Source organism: Mytilus californianus, unplaced genomic scaffold (genome assembly GCF_021869535.1).
Source record: "Mytilus californianus isolate M0D057914Y unplaced genomic scaffold, xbMytCali1.0.p SCAF_11, whole genome shotgun sequence".
Classification (NCBI taxonomy): domain Eukaryota; kingdom Metazoa; phylum Mollusca; class Bivalvia; order Mytilida; family Mytilidae; genus Mytilus; species Mytilus californianus.
The window spans coordinates 14,970,746-14,990,038 of record NW_026262593.1 but is presented as its reverse complement, the minus strand read 5'-3'; the positions used below and the strand labels follow the sequence as shown (position 1 = coordinate 14,990,038).

The 19,293-nt window shown below is 32.1% G+C and overlaps 1 long non-coding RNA gene across 1 annotated transcript; it reads left to right on the top strand.

Moving 5' to 3' along the window:
* Nucleotides 1-17,433: 17,433 nt before the first annotated feature.
* LOC127719643 (uncharacterized) lies at nt 17,434-18,978 on the top strand. Its single transcript, XR_007990441.1, has 3 exons — nt 17,434-17,539; nt 18,168-18,238; nt 18,931-18,978. It is a non-coding gene; the product is annotated as an uncharacterized LOC127719643 (long non-coding RNA).
* Nucleotides 18,979-19,293: the final 315 nt, after the last annotated feature.

Sequence of the window (19,293 nt, the reverse complement as noted above, 5' to 3'; positions counted from 1 at the left end):
AACGTCAATTTTCGTTTATTTATCTGCAGCAATGAGGTCTAAAACGGTTAGGGAGGAACTACAGATAATTTTATTCAATGATTAATTTGACAAGTTTAAAACAGTGTTAGAAGGGATGTTCTTTTCGGGCTATGCGCGAAAACACACAACATCCAACATTTTGGAAACAAGTACAGTAAACTTACCAATGTAATGTAAAAGCTAAATGTTCAAGGATTATCGATACAAATAAGTATCATAAATGATCGTCTTTTTTTTCAATGCAGAAAGAACTGCATTTTTTTAACGATTAAACCGAAAGGTTAAGAAAATGAAACATTCAGGAGACAACATATATATATCGACACGGAAATAAGACACATAATTCTTTAACTTGTTGTTCTAAAAAGTAAAAAACCAATTTATTATTGTTCCGCGAATACTTTATTAGAAATACTTACAGGTTTAGTAAATTCCGGTTGTTAGCGAAAATAGTCCGCGGTAAACTATCTATATTGTTCAATCCAAGATCACTATAAAACAGAGAATTATAAGTTTTATATATCTGTGCTCGCTTGTACATTAGAATGTACAAAACAGATAACGCAAACGTACAAATAAATATTGTAATTGCAAAACTAATACACAAACCCTAGCATCAAAGGAGTTAACAACGAATAATCAGACAACACTTTAAACCAGTACAATGGCACATAAAACAAATAATTCTGTCAATTTTATGATGTGCTACTCCTTTTAATACATTGAGCGTGATCATAAATAAATCAGAAAAAGCTAGGAAATATATGGTCACCCACGAGTCCTTATTTTATAAGGATGCACCTCCTTCGTAACGTTTTGACAAAACATATCACCGTATGAGGTAATAGTAGTATAATTGAATGATTTTTCAAATGAGAAATATTTCATATTATTTAAATTTTAATTCACGGTATTTAGTAACAACCGTTGTAATAAATGTCGAAAAATTGTGTTATCTTTACAATATTGATATTTTAATAGAACCTAAATTATCACATATTGGAACTATAAAATACAAAGGTGGTTTGAAATACTAATATAGTTATGAGATTTAGAACTTAAAATTTCTATAAACAAAATATATTGAATAATTTCGATTTTCTTTTTTTTTTTTCATCTCAAAATACAAAAGATGACAGACGTTACCAAATTCACTGCAACAAATATTGATTTTCAAATCCAATGTCCTCTTAATAATAGTCAAGGCAAAGTTATTGGTGAATTCTAAGTATGATACAAACGTTAATGAGCTGTTAGAACCGAATAGGATTAAACGTATTGCCAAACCAGAAACAAATGTTTGCAGCTGTGTATAAACGTCTATTTTCATTCAGAACGAAATATTTCTGTGTTTTACAATCCCAGGTGTCATATAAACAATAATCAGAACTTTTGGGTTTGTATTCATCTCGTGGAATAAACATCGGTTTTACAGCATAGAACTGGGAGTAAAACACATTTAATAGGACAAAAAAATAAGACGAAGACAGCCGGCTATTACTTTTTGTCTAAAGACAAAACAATAATACTAATATAAGTGTTCAACATAATTTTAAAACTCGCAAACAATACTTCAACTATGAGAATAGTAAATATAGTTGACATTAAATGTTGTTGCTGCATGATTTTTTTTTTATTTACATCATATTGTTAACGTACAATCGGAAATCCTATGGGAACGCACTGTGATGCTCTTTCGACTTGTTTATTTATTTGCTTGAGTCGTTCGTTAAACAGGAGAATAACAAGAAACTAAAATAATTCTTTAACTCATAGTTTCGCTATTTCGATGATGTCTCTTTATCTTATAATTCACATTTTGGTGACTATGCTAAACGCATCTTCAACAACCAACTTACAAATGTAAAATAAAGGATACTGCAAAAACTTATCTAGACTTATATTTAAAAATGATAAGGATTGTTGATTACAAAGGGGTAAATCAACAGAGATGATTTCAGCTTTTGATTGTGACGTTCCATTTCTATGTAGCAACATTGTAGCAGCGTTTCATCTATAGCATAAATCTGCATGAGGAAACGAAATTCAAGAGCTTGGACTTCATATCAAATAATTCCAAAATATCGTGTAACTGCTTACAATGAAGCTATTTTTAAGGGACCAAAGTAAAGTAACAAAAAAATACCGAACTCTAAGGAAAATTAAATACGGAAAGTCCGTTATCAAATGGCAAAATAGAAAGCTCAAATACATAAAACGAATGGAAAACAACTGTCATACTCCTGTCGTGGTACAGGCATTTCCTTATGTAGAAAATGGTGGATTAACGTTGAATTTATCTCTTGGGAAATTTAACGGATGTAATCATGAGTTTGTTTATCGTTATGGAATATCGGTGTCACTGATGACTACTGGAATGTTTCAGTTGTCGGAACCACAATCCTGTCATTTAGTCTCGATTATCACATAATTGAATACTAAAGAATTGAAATTGTAACTAATATGAGCAGCACAACGGGTTCAACATATAGAACATGCACTGGCTACCTGTCGGGAGCGACTATGATCACTCCCAGTTCAGGGTTTGTATTGCTCAGTCAGTTTTTATATGTAGTGTTTTGTAGACAATTGTTTGTTTTTACCAAGATTTTGTCGGTTTGTGATCGACTCATGGATTCTTATTGTCCCATCTATATATGTCGTGTAAGTGCAATAACGAACTGGTTAGTATTGTTACATCCATGTTCAAATTTTCTTTTCATTTACTGGTTTTAAGATAGATTGGGGGGGGTGTCTTAATTAAAATCCATAGATTTATTATCATAATTTGTAAAAATGTAGTTTATATCATGCTTTTTCAAAAATATAATAAAAAGTATAGGTCCCCGGGCTTTTTTCATGCTACGGATTGTGCAAAATTGTTAGATTTTGTATAGCTTATGCATGGAAACCCAATTTTGTGTGATAAAAAAACTACACCATAGAATTTAAAGATGAAATATGAGAAGATAGCTCTAATAATATGCTTTCCGATAAGAAAGATAAAAATGGGGTCACCGGTCACCGTTTTCTTGATACACAACAAAATAGGTAAATTCATCTGTGTTACCTCCCCTTATGTGGAAAAGTTAGAACAAAGCAAATCAAACAAACAATTTCTGTGTTTTGGTAAAATACAGACGTAAATATGATAAACACACATAACTTTTCATATTAAAACTAAAAGTCCAACACAAGAAATACATACTACTCTCGAAATTTGCACATTTCATTTAAGATCTAGACCGACTATTATGTTCTTTTTCAAAATCCAAGACGGAGAAAGACACCAAAGCAACTTTAACATGGAATTGATCAATAATTTGAGCAAAAAAGCAGGTAATTTAATCTGAACGGTTTATCTCAAAGGTGACTTACGTCAGTATTAGTAAATTAGTATCAGTAAAAAGTATTAAATATTTTTCCATGGTTTATTTATGAATTTCAATGATTACAAAATGTTATAGAAATATGATCTCTAACAGCTCTTCCATTTTGATCTCCATTGAACTGTTCCCGAAGATGACCATCATTGCCTACACTTAATCCGTCATCTTCAATGTCAGGTTCATTCAACAAAATGCATATATTGTGGAGAATAGCACAAGCAATGATTATTGTGCATGCCTTGCAAGGTGTCATTCTTATCTGAAATAAAAAAAAAGACACGAAACTTATGTTACACTTTATCTTCGTCTGTTTTTGCTTAAAGTGGTATTCTAAGTTGACATTTAATATATGTATATACAATGTATAAACATAAGAAGCTGTGGTATGGGTGGCAATGAGACAATTCTCTGTTGTTAAAGTAATCAAATATAATAGTTTACAGTATGGCCTTCCACATGGATCCTTGGCTCACACCAAATAGTAAGCTATTAAAAAACTCGCCTAACCTGAGACTCAAGTGTAACAAAATACTACATAAAGTGTCTCTATAGTGATAAACCACACATCTTATTGTGGTCAGCATTATAAAGGATGTTGCACTTTGATAAATCAGTTGAATGTTTCAGAATTATGTTGTCCAATTGATGTGTTAGTAGCACTGACCATTCATCTGTTGATGGGGGCAAGGTTGTTTTTTTTTTATAAATTGAAACGTTATATTCACACTATGCGGAATTCATATACAGGAGTGTGCTCCTTACGCAGAAACAGCTCCAACAAAGTGATGACGAGGAAAAATTGAAATGAAACTCCGTTGATTTTATGGACACCATCACGAATTGGTTGATCCATACGATGTGTCTGTGTCTAAACTAACTAAGGACATTTTCACCATGTCTTAGACTGTGGTTTACCATTTACATCGTCTGGTCTTTTAAGTACCGAACTTAACTTATTCCCGAATATGCTGAGTGTGAATTCGCATTGCTATAGGACGTGTCTCGGTATTTGTACATCCAACATTCATGTATTTAGTTGCGATGTTTTATTTGTAACTCTGATTGGATATTCTTTGATGTCTTATCGTTTGTAGTTGTAATTCTATTTTGTTTTTCTATTCGTATGTAAAGTAAAGATGATTAATCACCCTGTTAATTTATATGATTTGAGTTCAAAGCAACCTTATGTACAGAATGTATTTGTTTTACAGTTTGATTTCGAAGAAATACCGACATAGTTAGATAGTACAATTAATTACATAATTACTAAAACAATTCTATATTAATATTCATGTAATTATTATAAAATACATTAAATAACATAATAACATAATTACAAGCCTAATCTCGATTTGTATCCATTTATTTTAGAAATTTACCTGTGACGTCACTTTTTGTGGAGCTGATACATTCGTTTGACGCACAGTTCGTAATTCTATTATGCTGTTTTTGTGTTCTGTCCTAAATATTTTAGGTATTCGTTGTTATTCTGTGGTTAACATGTCGAAATGTAGTATTATATTACTTATTCATGTATTTCTCTGTCCTGAGTGTTCTTGCATTTATTTGTTCTGTATTCCTGTCACGTAATGTTGTCATTTTAGCGGTATATTTAACATTTCCATAAAGCAAGAGGTTTGGCTAGCCAACAAAACCAGGTTCAACCCACCATTTTTTTTCTTAAAATGTCCTGTGACAAGTCAGGAATAAGGCAGTTTTTATCTAATGGTTTGTTTCTATGTATGTTGCATTGTCGATTGATTTTGTTGCTTCGTTGTTTTTCTCTTATAGTTGATGTGTTTCCCTCGGTTTTAGTTTGTAACCCGAATTAGTTTTCTCTCAATCGATTTATGACTTTTGAACAGCGGTATACTACTGTTACCTTTATTTGCTTTAGAAACAATGTGGTCTGGACATTTTCCTTTTATGGTCCAATATCCAAAATCTAAATAGAAGCTTAGATTCAGTCCATAAAAAAAAACTCTAGATTTCAATTTTTGTTTAAATCAAACAAAATTTAATTTTGAACCCTTTGCATCTCGACATGGCCCAATTTGATAACGAGACTCCAAATCCAAAATCTAAAGCCAGAGTTAAGATTCAGCACACCTAATAGATTCAATAAAAGTTTAATTTGGACCCTGATTTGGACCAACTTGAAAACTGGGTCCAAAATTAAAAATCTAAATACATGTTAAGATTCAGGATATCAAAGAACCTGAAGAATCCATTTTTTTGTTAAAATCAAACTAAGTTTAATTTTTGATCCTTTGCACTTCAATGTGGACCAATTTGAAAACAGGTCCAAAATCAAAAATCTAAATACATGTTTAGATTCAGCATATCAAATAACCCCGGAAAATTATTTTTTGTCAAATCAAACAAAATTTAATTTTGGACCCTTTAGACCTTAATATGGACTAATTTGAAAACGGGGCCCAATATGAAAAATACAAATACACGGATAAAAACAGCATATCATAGAACTACAAATATCCTGTTTTTGATGAAATCAAAACGTTTAATTTTGGATCCTTTGGACCTCAAGGTGGACCAACTTCAAATGGGGCCCAAATATCCAAATCAAATACACGATGATAACCGCAACAATCAAAGTCTTTAAACTAATCCACATTTAAATTGCTTAATGTTTTTTTTATTTATTTCCAATATAAGATTTCTTCCTTTGCGCAATACCATGCTGTTGTACAATACTGAGTAAATCAGTTTTCTGACTAAATATACTAATTTACACACCTTTTTTCATTTAATCAAACTGTTTGGTAATATATCAGTAATTGTTGATTATGTTCAAAGGAGCATAGCAAGAGAACATACAAGCAATTTATACTAAGTATTCGAAAAGTCTTGTTGTTGGCCCCTTTTTTGCCTTTAATTCCTTAACAGTAAAAGCTACAACCTCCAAAATCGATCCCAACCTTTCTTGTGTTGTATGGGACCTTGTAGTACAATTTCAGAAACCAATAAATCCTTGTTTCCCTTCCCCGTTTTCCCCTTATTCCTAAAGAGGTTGGTCCATAACCCCAAAAGTCAATCCCAAACTTCCCTTTGTGATATGGAACCTTGTGTTACAATTTCAGAGAGATTCATACACTAATAAACAAGTTATTGTCCGGAAACTAAAAAAATGCTTGTTTTGGCCCCTTTTCGGCTCCTCGTTCCTAAACAATTGGGACCAAAACTTCAAAAAACCTATCCCAACCTTTCTTTTGTGGTATTGGACCTTGTGGTTAAATATACGAATGCAATTTTTTTTGCAGTCGTATAAGAAAATTAGTTTGCTTCTAATAAATACACCAACATTCTTTGTCCAAAGTAAATCCCATTAGCCCACACCTTATTTTTCCCCAACAAAAGATGAAAGTTTTTTGTTTTGTTTTTTTTAATCAACTGCGTTTTTATGTTCTATGACAGATCATTGCATAAAGAATTGATTGTTTATGCTTTACCTCTGAGTGTCATATATGGAACCGTCTTTCCAGCCTCCAAATGTTCTCTCAATCACACTTCTTGTTGACTTGGCATCTATTGTTTTTTTTTTTTTTTTTTTTTTTGCTGATAGTCTTGTACGGCATTCTGGTATTGGGTCATCACCAATGGACGACAACGATAACCACTATCCCCAAGCAGTGCACCATTTCCCCATTCATCATTGTATTCCATTTATGTACACACCTAAACATAACGGTTCATATTTTTTACATCAAACTTTGGTTAAAACTACTATTTGTAAATGTATATATTCAGCTACACTGAGGAGTAAACCATTAACCCTAAATAATATTGAGCAAGTCTATTTTTCTTTATTCCTTTTTTCAGTAATTGTATATCAATAATTTTTTTAACATAGCCACCACTTAACACTAAACGGTTGCTTCTTTATACATAGAATAATGGATTTGTTAGCATATTAACCATTTACTAAAGATATGCAAATGCAATTGCAATATAATAATTATATAATGTATTAGCCTTTCTTTCATTAATCAAAATTTATTATACCAATATGATTAAATGTCACATGATAAATTCATTATTTTTAAATGGAAAGGCCTCAGAAATGCACTTTGACACCTTTATGTATAATGACAAAAAGAAAAAAAAATTTGATGATGACAGGCAATAAAAATAGCAGGTTTATGTCAGAGAAGGAGATTTTGACTTCCTGCAGTGGTTACCAATCCAAGATAAGAGATTTTGAATTTGTGTTGAGAAAATAAGAATTGGATTTTTGTAATTAAGAGGTGTAGCAAGAGTATCAAAGAGAGGATTATTTGGGATCATGCCACAGTGAACTAAAAAATAAAATTTATCTGAATCCCTATTTTGAAAGTCTTGCAATAATAATTTAAAAGTCTGTAAATTTAAAAGGTGTATGTTTGCTTTAAAGTTCAGTAAACACAATGAATAAGTGATGTACAATGTATGTACTCACATGACTCTGAATTATATTGTTTCAAACTAGGTAAACATGATTTTAATATCAATTAATTCAAATGTGCTAATGCATCTCATTTTTTTATAGTTGATCCACATCAGAGCAATATCAAAATCCTAAATTGTACTTTAGGGTAACCTAGGTTAATCTTTCTTTCTTTTGGATTGGAAGGGACATTTTTTTAGAAACAATTTAAGTGCCTGTGCTCATATCTCATCCTTTAAATTACTTATAAGTTTAAGAAATGTATCTGAAATAGAATCTTTTTCTCATTTAAGAAACATAACTCCTTTTTATATTTGACTAACAAATATTTTAATTTACCTTTAGCAGGTAAACCATATAAATTATTTAAAAGGCTATCATACTTTTATGTCCTAGATGAAGGTTTTAAACTGAAGTGAAAGTGAAAGTAATTACTATGCGAGAAACATACTATAAGGGTCCCAGTCATACAACAAAGTTCAAACCAGTTTATTATGTTATGAAGGTCAATGTTATATTAGACAGAAATGTTTTACCTCTGGCATCACATACAGCCTGCACATTGACAGAATGTACCCCTTTTTCTATTCACAAATGATGGTTCATCTTTTAATAGAGCCTTGATACTGACTTGTGTATCATGTATTGCTCCTAGCACATTTAGAAACCAATTTAGTCGGTAAAAGTCTCCTTCAGTTCATTGACAATTCTCGGGAACTTGATCAATTCATCCCGCTTGTCACATACAGAATTCAAAACATCAGACACAATACGGGAGACAGTTCCCTTGTGCAAACCTGTAAACACACCAAAAACAACAACATACAGTTTTGGAGTTAGATAAAGTAGAAATAAAATGTATATTTTACCGTTTGCTTATATATTGTTTAGAAAATCAACAAATTGAATGTATCGTTCAAACATCAGCCAATGTTAATTTTAGCAGTCGATTAACACCACATTGCCAATGTTTACTCAATTTTAAATAATATAAGATAAATATATAATGAAAACCTACCTATTCTGTCTCCAACTACTTGTAACAAGCTTTCTGTGGCTAAAAATCTCAGGGTTACCATTACTTGCTGTGGCACAGTGAGTGCATGGTTTCTATTTGTTTCTCAATTAACATCATTGCTGATTAAGTTGGATAAGAACATAATGCCTTCTCTTCCAAATCTGTATCTTTCTCTCAATTTCTCATTTGATAAAGTTAAAGAAAAGTCATCTTTGAGGCGAAAATGCTTTTTTTTCTGTAAGGTGGAACAGGCACATGCATGGAGGCAGCCATATTTAACGACAACTTAGATATCTAATCGACCTCCCAGAAGTTGTCAAAGTTAACGTCTCTTTAACATTGCTTTTGTCGTGAAATGTTTTGAACAACAGTTAATAAATTTGTTAAATTAAATGACTCTCTAACGACACTTTAGCGACTGCGCTAGCTTAACGACACTTTTGAACAACAGGGCCCTGGGGAAACTTTCCTTAAATTTCTTATCCAAAAATGTTCCCGAGCAAGTCTGTCGGTCCTTGACCAACCCTCGTTGTGGTCTATGATAGTGATGGTAAGGTTTTTGAGATCTGCTTGGGCGTGCCCAGATGATCTGAAATGACGACTTACGGGGAAGTCGGGTTGCAGGTGTAGTTACTTCGATGACCATTCATGTGTTTGTTGTTCTGTCCCGCCAACACATTGTATGCCACATCGACACTGAAGAGGTTGATCAGATTGCTGTATATCTTCATCATACCAGAAGCCTCCGTTTAAAAAAGGAGGTTTAAAAATATTGCAGGCGATATTAAGGAAATGATTAAAATTTATATTTCAAAGTAGATTTGATAAATTATGCAGAAGTGAAAATGCTTCGGAGTTAGATATATGAGATCATTGTGGATGATTGAACCGGAAATACTGAGAATTAAAAACAGAAATTGAATCAACATATTTTTTTTCGTTTTTTGTTTGATAAAACTACAAACGAATAACAAAAACACTTCCGTTTTTCATTCTTTGTTTCAAGATATTAAAATACGAAAAACAAAGCCATTTTTGTTTTTTCTTTTCAGTTTTTGAGAAATCAAAAATGAAAAACGAAAATGTTTTCTTTTTTTCATCTTTTGTTTTATGGATTAAAAAACGAAAGATGAAAGGGACTTTCAATTTTCATTTGTTGTTTGTTTATTAAAACTCAAAACGAAAATCGAATGGACGCATATACACATGGATCTCTAATCTATGTATATTTCAAAATGTAAATATTAATAATATCGTGATAAAATAATAAAATATAAATACAAAAATCAAAACTTAAAACGAAAATCGAATGGACGCATATACACATGGATCTCTAATCTATGTATATTTCAAAATGTAAATATTAATAAAATCGGGATAAAATAATAAAATGTAAATACAAAAATCAAAGGATTAACGTATTTGCTTTTATAAACCTGAACAGAGAGAGTAATTGGGCATAATAATAGTCAAAAGACAAACAAATACAATCGGTAGTCGACCTTCGCAACCTTTTTTATATGCTATTCTTTATTGACATCATACACATTACTTTTCGGAAATATTGCAATGGATTAAAAGGGATTCAGGAACAGCGTTAATTAAGCTTTGCACAACCTCTTGGAATTTTGGGTCATCAATGCTCTTCATCCTTAGGCCTGGCACCTTTGATAACTATTAGTGTGTCGTAATGTTCTATTGTATTGTTTATTTGTGTGTTTCTCTATCCTGTATGTTCTTCCATTTATTTATATTGAAGTCCTGTCATGTAATGTTGTCAGTTTAGTGTTATATTTAACATGTTTCTTTGTTCTTCTCTTATATTTGATGTGTTTCCCTCAGTTTTCATTTGTAACCCGGATTTGTTTTTTCTCAACCGATTTATGAATTTCGAAAAGCGGTATATTACTGTTGCCTTTATTTGCTACGATGTTTTGAACAATCATTTAAACATCAAAATTACCAGAAGATAATAATATTGTTTGAAATGACATATGAAAGATAATTTGATTTATATCTGAAATATTGTGCTATCATATTATGCTCATGTATTATAGCAATCGATTGTTAATAAGTGTTTTTCGAGAAATAACGAGTTTTGAACATAGATACTAGTGACCATTACCAAAAATCGAAAGCAAATATAGAAAGATGCATCCTACAAACTTCAACATATTTACAAACAAAAACTATTTTGTATTCATGAAGGCTGATAAATCCTTTCAATTAGATAATAGTAATTAAAAATATTTGCCAAAAACCATATTTAAATAAATGTGGGGGCGAAACCTGCACTAATCTCGGTCGATTTTCAACATCGCAACGAAATGTTAATTTTAATGAATATGACAAAATGACTTGTCTCGATCTGTGCGTCAAACCTCAAATCCTGGATCTGCTCGTATTGTGTCAAATAGCTAAACATGATATAGCGTTATAAAAGAAACTGAAAAGGCATGCTGGATTATCCGTCTTAATATCCTAGTTTGTACATGTGGTATATTTTAAAAGAAATACCGAGAGAAATTTGAAAATCGCGCAACTGCATGTACTACTGTCATAACACAAATACGGTTTTCGAATTTAAAATTCCATAAAATATCAATATTTGTAGCATTCTGGTGTTTTAACAAAACGTTAAAGCCCGCTGTTTTCGTCTCTATTTTTTTTTTCTTTTTATTTGTGGATGTCATAAAGATATTCGTTTTGTTTTTAATTAACATTGCATATAAAAAAAGAAGATGTGGTGTTATTGCCAATGATACAACTCTTCACAAAAGTCCTAATGACACAGAAATTAACAACTATAGGTCACCGTACATCCTTCAACAATGAGCAAAGCCCATACCGCGTAGTCAGCTATTAAAGGCCCCGAAATGACAAATGTAAAACATTTCAAACGAGACCTTATTTGTGTCCAAAAAAAAGAACGAAAAACATATGTAACACAGCAACAAACGACAACCACTGAATTACAGGCTCCTGACTTTGGACAGGCACATAGATACAGAATGTGGCGGGGTTTAACATGCTAGCGGGATCATAAACTGTTTGATGAAGTCATTGTGTATTGACAATTCCCTTCGAAACTCAACATAATTCCACTTCTAACATAATAAAAGAAAATCTAAAATCTTGTTTTTAATTCATTAAAATTTCAAATATGTGGAAATGAATCTTATGTCACTGTATTGGATACCAAAATGTCATAAGTGCCAAAGTTGAATCAAAGGATAACAAATTGTTCATTAGGCAAATTCTATTGTCAGTCAAAATACTAATGAAATAACAATAATTTTTACTTACAAAGTTTCCAATGCCACGTTGTTCATGATAACATCATCAGGTACGCTAGTTAGAATATTGTTCGATAACTTCCTACATTAAATAAAACAAACCATTTTTTTCCAATTAAATGTTTTGTTTTAGATTTCAAAAACTTGCAGAAAAACAGATGAAGTATATAAAAAAGGCAATAGAAGTATATCACTGTTCAAAGGTCATAAATCGATTGAGAGAAAACAAATCCGGGTTACAAACTAGAACCGATGGAAACACCAACTATAGAGGAAAACAACGGAACAACAGAAACACTGAAGTGCAACAAAAAACAAACGCCAACATACATAGAAATGAACTATTTGATTCCAAATGTCCCATTCCTGACTTGGTACTTAAAGGAGAGTAAATCTTATGTATACAAGTCCCTTTGAACTGACAAAATGTAAAAACCGGTTGTATGACGATGTTTTTCTGTATTAACATATGATTTGAATAAACAAAGTACAATTAAGATGGACAACCTTGTCATTCGTTGGTTGTTTTATAACAGGTGTTGACTGTATAATGTGCACTTATAATTTACCTGTTACTTGACAAAATGGTACAGGTTTCAGCTATTTTTCCTTTTATTCACAACGTTTAATTTGTTTGGTGCATGATCATGACATTTTTAAAGACTTCGTTCTCCTTTCGATATGTTTTCAATATTTTTTATGTTTAGTCGCTGTGCTTATTCACGTATACCACAGTCTTCTTGAATCATAGTTTTTACGTACTATGAACGTTCAAGTTTAACACTAAGATGCTGTATAAATGTCTTACAACAGTAAATTATATTCAATAACGCCGCATATGATTGTGTTATCCTTACTGATGATATAAGAGCTAATCCGGAGGTAATATCTATTTTCTAGCGGGTTTCAAATAGATAAACATTTTAAAAAAGACATCTCGGTATGTCATTTAGAATGGAAATTGTGTCCAAATTTTGAATAGTTCTTGTCCAAATGTAACATCAAGTAATCAGGATATATCGGTCTTCTAGACCCGCCTGAATTCTTTTTCAAGCGTTTTTAAATAACTTTTACCTGTTTATATTTACCTTTAATGCCAAACTAAAAATAATGTTAATGAAATTATATTTTACTTTGGATGATTTTAATATTACTATTCAACCTTGACTTTTTTGTGCGTAAATTCAAATATCTTCCCTCAGAAAGGAACAATTTAAATTGTGTAAACATCATTCTGTTTCAAACAAAAAGTTATGCATGGTCCTTTTATTGACAAGCATACAATAGTAGTTCATATGGGTTATGAACTGTGCTCCTCTTTCGACTTGTTTGTTGTTATTCACAAGAGTCGTTTGTCATACATAAAATAATAAAGAAGCTTACGTTATCCTTTAACCTCTGGTTTCGCTAAACAGACGATGTCCTGACGTTAAATAATTCACTGTTTGGTGACTGTGTTAAACACATCCATCTTATCGAACTTAAAATCAAGGATACCACCTAAATATATCTTGACTAACATTTAGGAATAAGAAGGATTGTTAGTAATAACACTGTAAATCAAAAGAATGATTTCAGTTTAAACTGTGATGTTTCCATTTCTAAGTAGCAACATTTTATCAGCGTTTCATAGAAAGTATAAATCTACGTGTTAAAACAATATTCAAGAGCTAACGTTAATATCATATTTTTTAGATAGAGAGCTACTGCTTTCGATGAAGTTATCAAATAGTTATCAAATAGTTGGTCAAAAGAGGTAAATCTGAAGTACTCTCTTTTCTCGAAAGTTTTGCGTATGTCGTCATAAGTTTGTTGATTTTCTATGTCACAGATAACTACCGATTAGAGTCAGTTGTCTGAGCAACAACCCTGTCCTATAGTCTCGATGTTCACATAATCTAACACAAGTAAGACTTATCATTGTCTTTTACCATTGGCAACACGACCGGTTATACATATGGATCATGCACTGCCTACCTGTGCGGAGCGACAGTCATCATCCTCAGTGTTGGGTTCATGTCGGTCATACATTATTTGTATGTATTGTTTTGTAGACAGTTCTCTATCTTATGGTAGATTTTTCTATTTTCGTCGTAGTTTTGTGGGTTTTTGATCGACTCATGTATTTGATTGTTCCTTTTGTATCACCCGCATCCTTGTAATAACAATCTGGTCAGTATTTTACATTCATGTTAACACTTTTTTTTTTCATTACCTGGATTAAATTTAGAATTGATCAACAATATGGGGAATTAAACATACAATTCAATGTAAACGGTTTATGTTCGAGGTAGTAAACGACCTATTTTATATCACATATTTTGTCTACATTGAACATATATGTTCGAAATAAAATAAACAGTAATTACCAGGGCAAAGGTTTGCAATGCCAAAGTTGAATCAAAAGTTATGTTTTACTTACAAATATATCAACTCGACATTGTTCCGAAAAACAGCATCAGGCACGCTAGTTAGAATGTTGTTCGATATATCCCTACATAAAGATAAAGAAAAGCCCGTTTGTACAATCAAATGTTTAAGATTTCGAACACTTACAAAAACAGAGAGAGTGATTCTTATATTTACAAATTCATAGAATGTGGCGATAGTTAATGAGGAACTACTTAAACCAACGAGCAAAACTAGGCATTCTAAAACTACAGGAGCTAACATATTAATTCTAACAGCAATGTATTACCTGATTTTCATTCGAGAGATGTTGGTTGTCTTTTGTCCTCTCAAAAATGTTTGTTACTTGACAAATTACTGCTGATCGCAGCTTGATATTTTTTTCTAATTTATTTAACGTCTCTTTGATTAATGCATGATAACGATATTTGTTTTAAGACTTTGTTCTCCTTTTGATAAATTTTAAATATCTAGGATAGGCTTATTTACGTATACCACAGTCTTCTTCAATTATGATTGTAACGTTCAATGAACGTTCATTTGAATTTTAAGATGCTGTAGAAATATCTTACAATAGTAAATCATATTCTATAACACCGCATAGGAATGTTATACACCTGTAAAATTATATAAAAGCTAATTTTAAGGTAATATGTATTTTCCAACAAGTTTCAAACAAAGAAACAAAAATTAAAAAACATCTCGGTATGTCATTTTGATACCAAGAACAGAAATTGTGTCAAAATTTTGATCTTTTGTTGTGAAAATACTTATGTTTTTACAAAACATGTTTTAACTACCATTCAAGTGATCAGAATATATTAGTCGGCCTGACCACCCTGCATTATTTCTAAAGCAATTCAAAGTAAATGTCTAACTAGATATATAAAGCTTTTACATCGTTTATGCCGAACTAAAAATGATGTTCATGGAACTATATTTTACTTTGGAATATTTCAATATAACTTTGCATCCTTGAGCATGTTGCACTTTGCACAAAACAGTAGATATAAGGTCCCCTATTTAGTTACATTCTTATTCATCACACCCACAAATATTCCAAGAAAGATTTAACAAATCAAAACAAAAAATCAGAACACACATAACAAGTTCATATTATGTTTTAGATTAAAAAAAAACATAAAAACGGTGCAGTAACAGCAGGTATCGTATAGTTTTTTTTCTGCTAGACAAGTCAAATCTGAGTCAATAGCCGAGGACCGTTCACCCCACTTTATGTGCAAGTGAACTATACGGCTAGTCTTTACTGGCATGTATCTTTATAACTTTTATTTTGTATCTGAATTGTACGACCTTTTTGATTAAAGAGTAACACATTTTGTATTTTTGAGACAGTTGCAGATGAAACACAAAAGATGCATGTCCATACAGGTGTATGTACTAAATGTATGATGTTTGAAGATATTTAGTTTTTAATAAATCAATTATTTTGCGTTAACACTCTAAGTTGTCTAAAAGGGGATACAAACTTGCAAAGGTGACAAGCAAACATAAAACCCTTCTCTATTCTACTAATGTCTTATTGTCTAGCAGTTAGTTAATGTATTTTTTTCATAAACATTTTCTTTCGTTAAAAAATAAATGGCAAACAGTCTGGAGGCGAGAGTGGCGTCAATTAAAAGCTTTCTTTTGTCTCGCGCCCATTTTTGAAAGTTAGGGGATTACCTTCTTTACCCCATTTCTAAGCCTCTACAAATAAATACCCTATTATCAGTGTAAATGTATGTCACAGATAACTACCGATTTGCTTCAGTTGTCTGAGCCACAATCCTGTCCTAAAGTCTCGATGTTCACATAATCTTACACAAGTAAGACTTTTCACCGTCTTTTACCATGGGCAACACGACCGGTTATACATATGGATCATGCACTGCATACCTGTGCGGAGCGACTGTCATCATCCGCAGTGTTGGGTTCATGTCGGTCATACATTATTTGTATGTATTGTTTTGTAGACAGTTCTCTATCTTATGGTAGATTTTTCTATTTTCGTCGTAGTTTTGTGGGTTTCTGATCGACTCATGTATTTGATTGTTCCTTTTGTATCACCCGCATCCGTGTAATAACAATCAGGGCCCAGTTGTTCAAAGGTGTCGTTAGGCTAACGACTGCGTTAAACTGTCGTTAACGTGTCGTTATAATTTAACGATAATGTTAAGTGTTGTTCAAAAATATTATCGTTAACCTTTGTGTTAAACTCTCGCTAATTTAATCATATTTTTACCCATGATTAAATACTAACGACTGCATTAAACATGGCTGGCTTAGTATTATACAATGTTCCCTAACAAAGAAGACCGCGACATTTTCGCAACAGGGATGGCTTATCTTTGGATTTCACTGATGAGGAGTTAAGGACACGATATCAATTCAGCAGACGTAGTATTTTGGTGCTCTCAGACCTTGTTAGGGATGACTTACAGAGAGGGACACACAGAAACCATGCACTCACTGTGGAACAGCAAGTCATGGTTACACTAAGATTTTTGGCCAGTGGAAGTTTCCTACAAGTATGGAGACACACTTGGTAAGAATTTAATTGATTTTATTATTATATTTGTATTCATTTATTTATTTGTTTTTAATGTTAATATATTACAGAATTTACCCTCAATATCTATGTTGCCAATTTCTTCTTATGTCATCATGGTTTTAATAAAAAATTTCTTTTTAAAGGGTTGGACAAAGGCACAGTGTCAAGGGTTGTAAAGGACACCACAGTTGCATTGTGTAGGAGGCAGAACGAGTTTATTAAATGGCCAAGAAGTGATAAAAAATAAAATAAAGGCTGGGAATTTCAGAATTGGAGGGTTTCCCAATGTAAATGGAGCCATTGATGGTACACATGTACAAATACAGGCACCTACCACTGATGAGGCATCATATGTTAACAGGAAAGGGTACCATAGCATCAATGTGCAGGCCGTGTGTGATGCAGATGGTATGTTTACAAAAGTGTAATGTCCCTTATAGCAAAAACAAAAATTAAAGGGAAGCAAGTCAACTACTTCCTTGCAAACTCGTACCTTGACAACTCGTACCTAATTTGAACCATTGCATACTCGAACCATTCAAAATACAAGATATACGCATATATACGAATGTTGGTATATTGATAATAGTTTCCTCGTGTTCAATGGAATTGGCAATTCTATAGCATATTAAGTGGGACTGTCTCATTAACTAAGTTTCAGATGAACTTGTGTTTGTGTGTTTTTGATCCATGCCAATTCAAAGTTAAGATAAATAAATAGAGTTATTCCTCTTTGTACTGGCTCTCTCCTATCATGTACTTATTGTTTTTATTATCATGTTTCCATATTTGTTCTAAATCATATCTAATTATTAACAATCAGTTTGTATGTTAGATTGCATGTGTTGTTTGTGTGGATATTGTATGAACTTTGTGATTTGTGTTGATTTATATGCTCTTTATTAGGAATAAAGATATTTGAATTTGAATTTGAATTCAATGGGAAAAAAAACATGTCCTTAGTTCTTTGTTTAACTGGTTTTGCTAGTTGAGAATTGCATGTGCTCTATAATTAATTCACTATTTTCTTTTACAGGAAAATTTACAAATATCAACACATCCTGGCCAGGAAATGCACACGATGCACACATCTTCAGAACTGCACAGGTATATATATGTTAAGTCAAATCTTTCTTCCATTTTTTTATTGTTATCATTGACAAATTTATGCATAATCTTGACAAAAAATATTTGTATGTGTCTTGAACGAGTTAAAAAATCACCGCTGATGAATTATTTTTCATATAGTTATGCCTCTTGGAAATAATGATTAAAATATGGAAAATTGCCCCATAAGGGCCCTTAATTATGTGTACAAATCTTGCTAGATTTTTATGAAGTTTATCTTGTAAGTTTTATAATAAATGCTTTTGATGAGTTTCAAAAACAGCACTGAGCAATTAATTTTTAAAAGAGTTAAGCCTTTTAGAACAATCAATTATATTGGTAATGACATTTCATTATCTGAAGCCTTAATTTCTCTAATTTAACAGATATATAAATTGTTTTAAATTGTTTTATTTAGTTATTGCCCTTGTATCTTAAATAGATAACATATATGCAATACAGCGGACATTGCGTATGGGTTTTGCTCACTGTTGAAGTCCGTATGGTGACCTTTAGTTGTTAATTTCTGTGTCATTGTGGAGAGTTATCTCATTGGCATTCATACCACATCTTCTTTTTTTATATTGGAACTCTTCTTTAAATATTTTCATTTTTATCATCCCTTAATTTACATGACAATTTGTCCAGTTGAAACATGATTTTGTTTTACATATACCAATTTCATTGTTTAGGTATGTACACACATGGAAAAGGCACCTAACTGGGAAAGTGGCATCTTACTTGGGGATAGTGGATATCCATTTAGAGGAAAGGGGGAAGGAGGGGGGGGGGGGGCTAGCGGGCCCAGGCCTCCCCTTTTCTGGAAAAAAATGGTTAATTATATAGCAAATCAGTGAAGCATGACCGGAGCGGGCCCCCTCTTAGGCAGTCAGTGGGCCCCCACTTATGAAAATTTCTGGATCCGCCACTGTATAAAAAGTTAAGAATTATAGGTCAATTATAAGTCACTCAACACGGAGCCAAGTATAACACTGAACAGCAAGCTGTTAAGGGCCCAAAATGACTAGTGTAAATCAGTTCAAAAAGGAAACCAA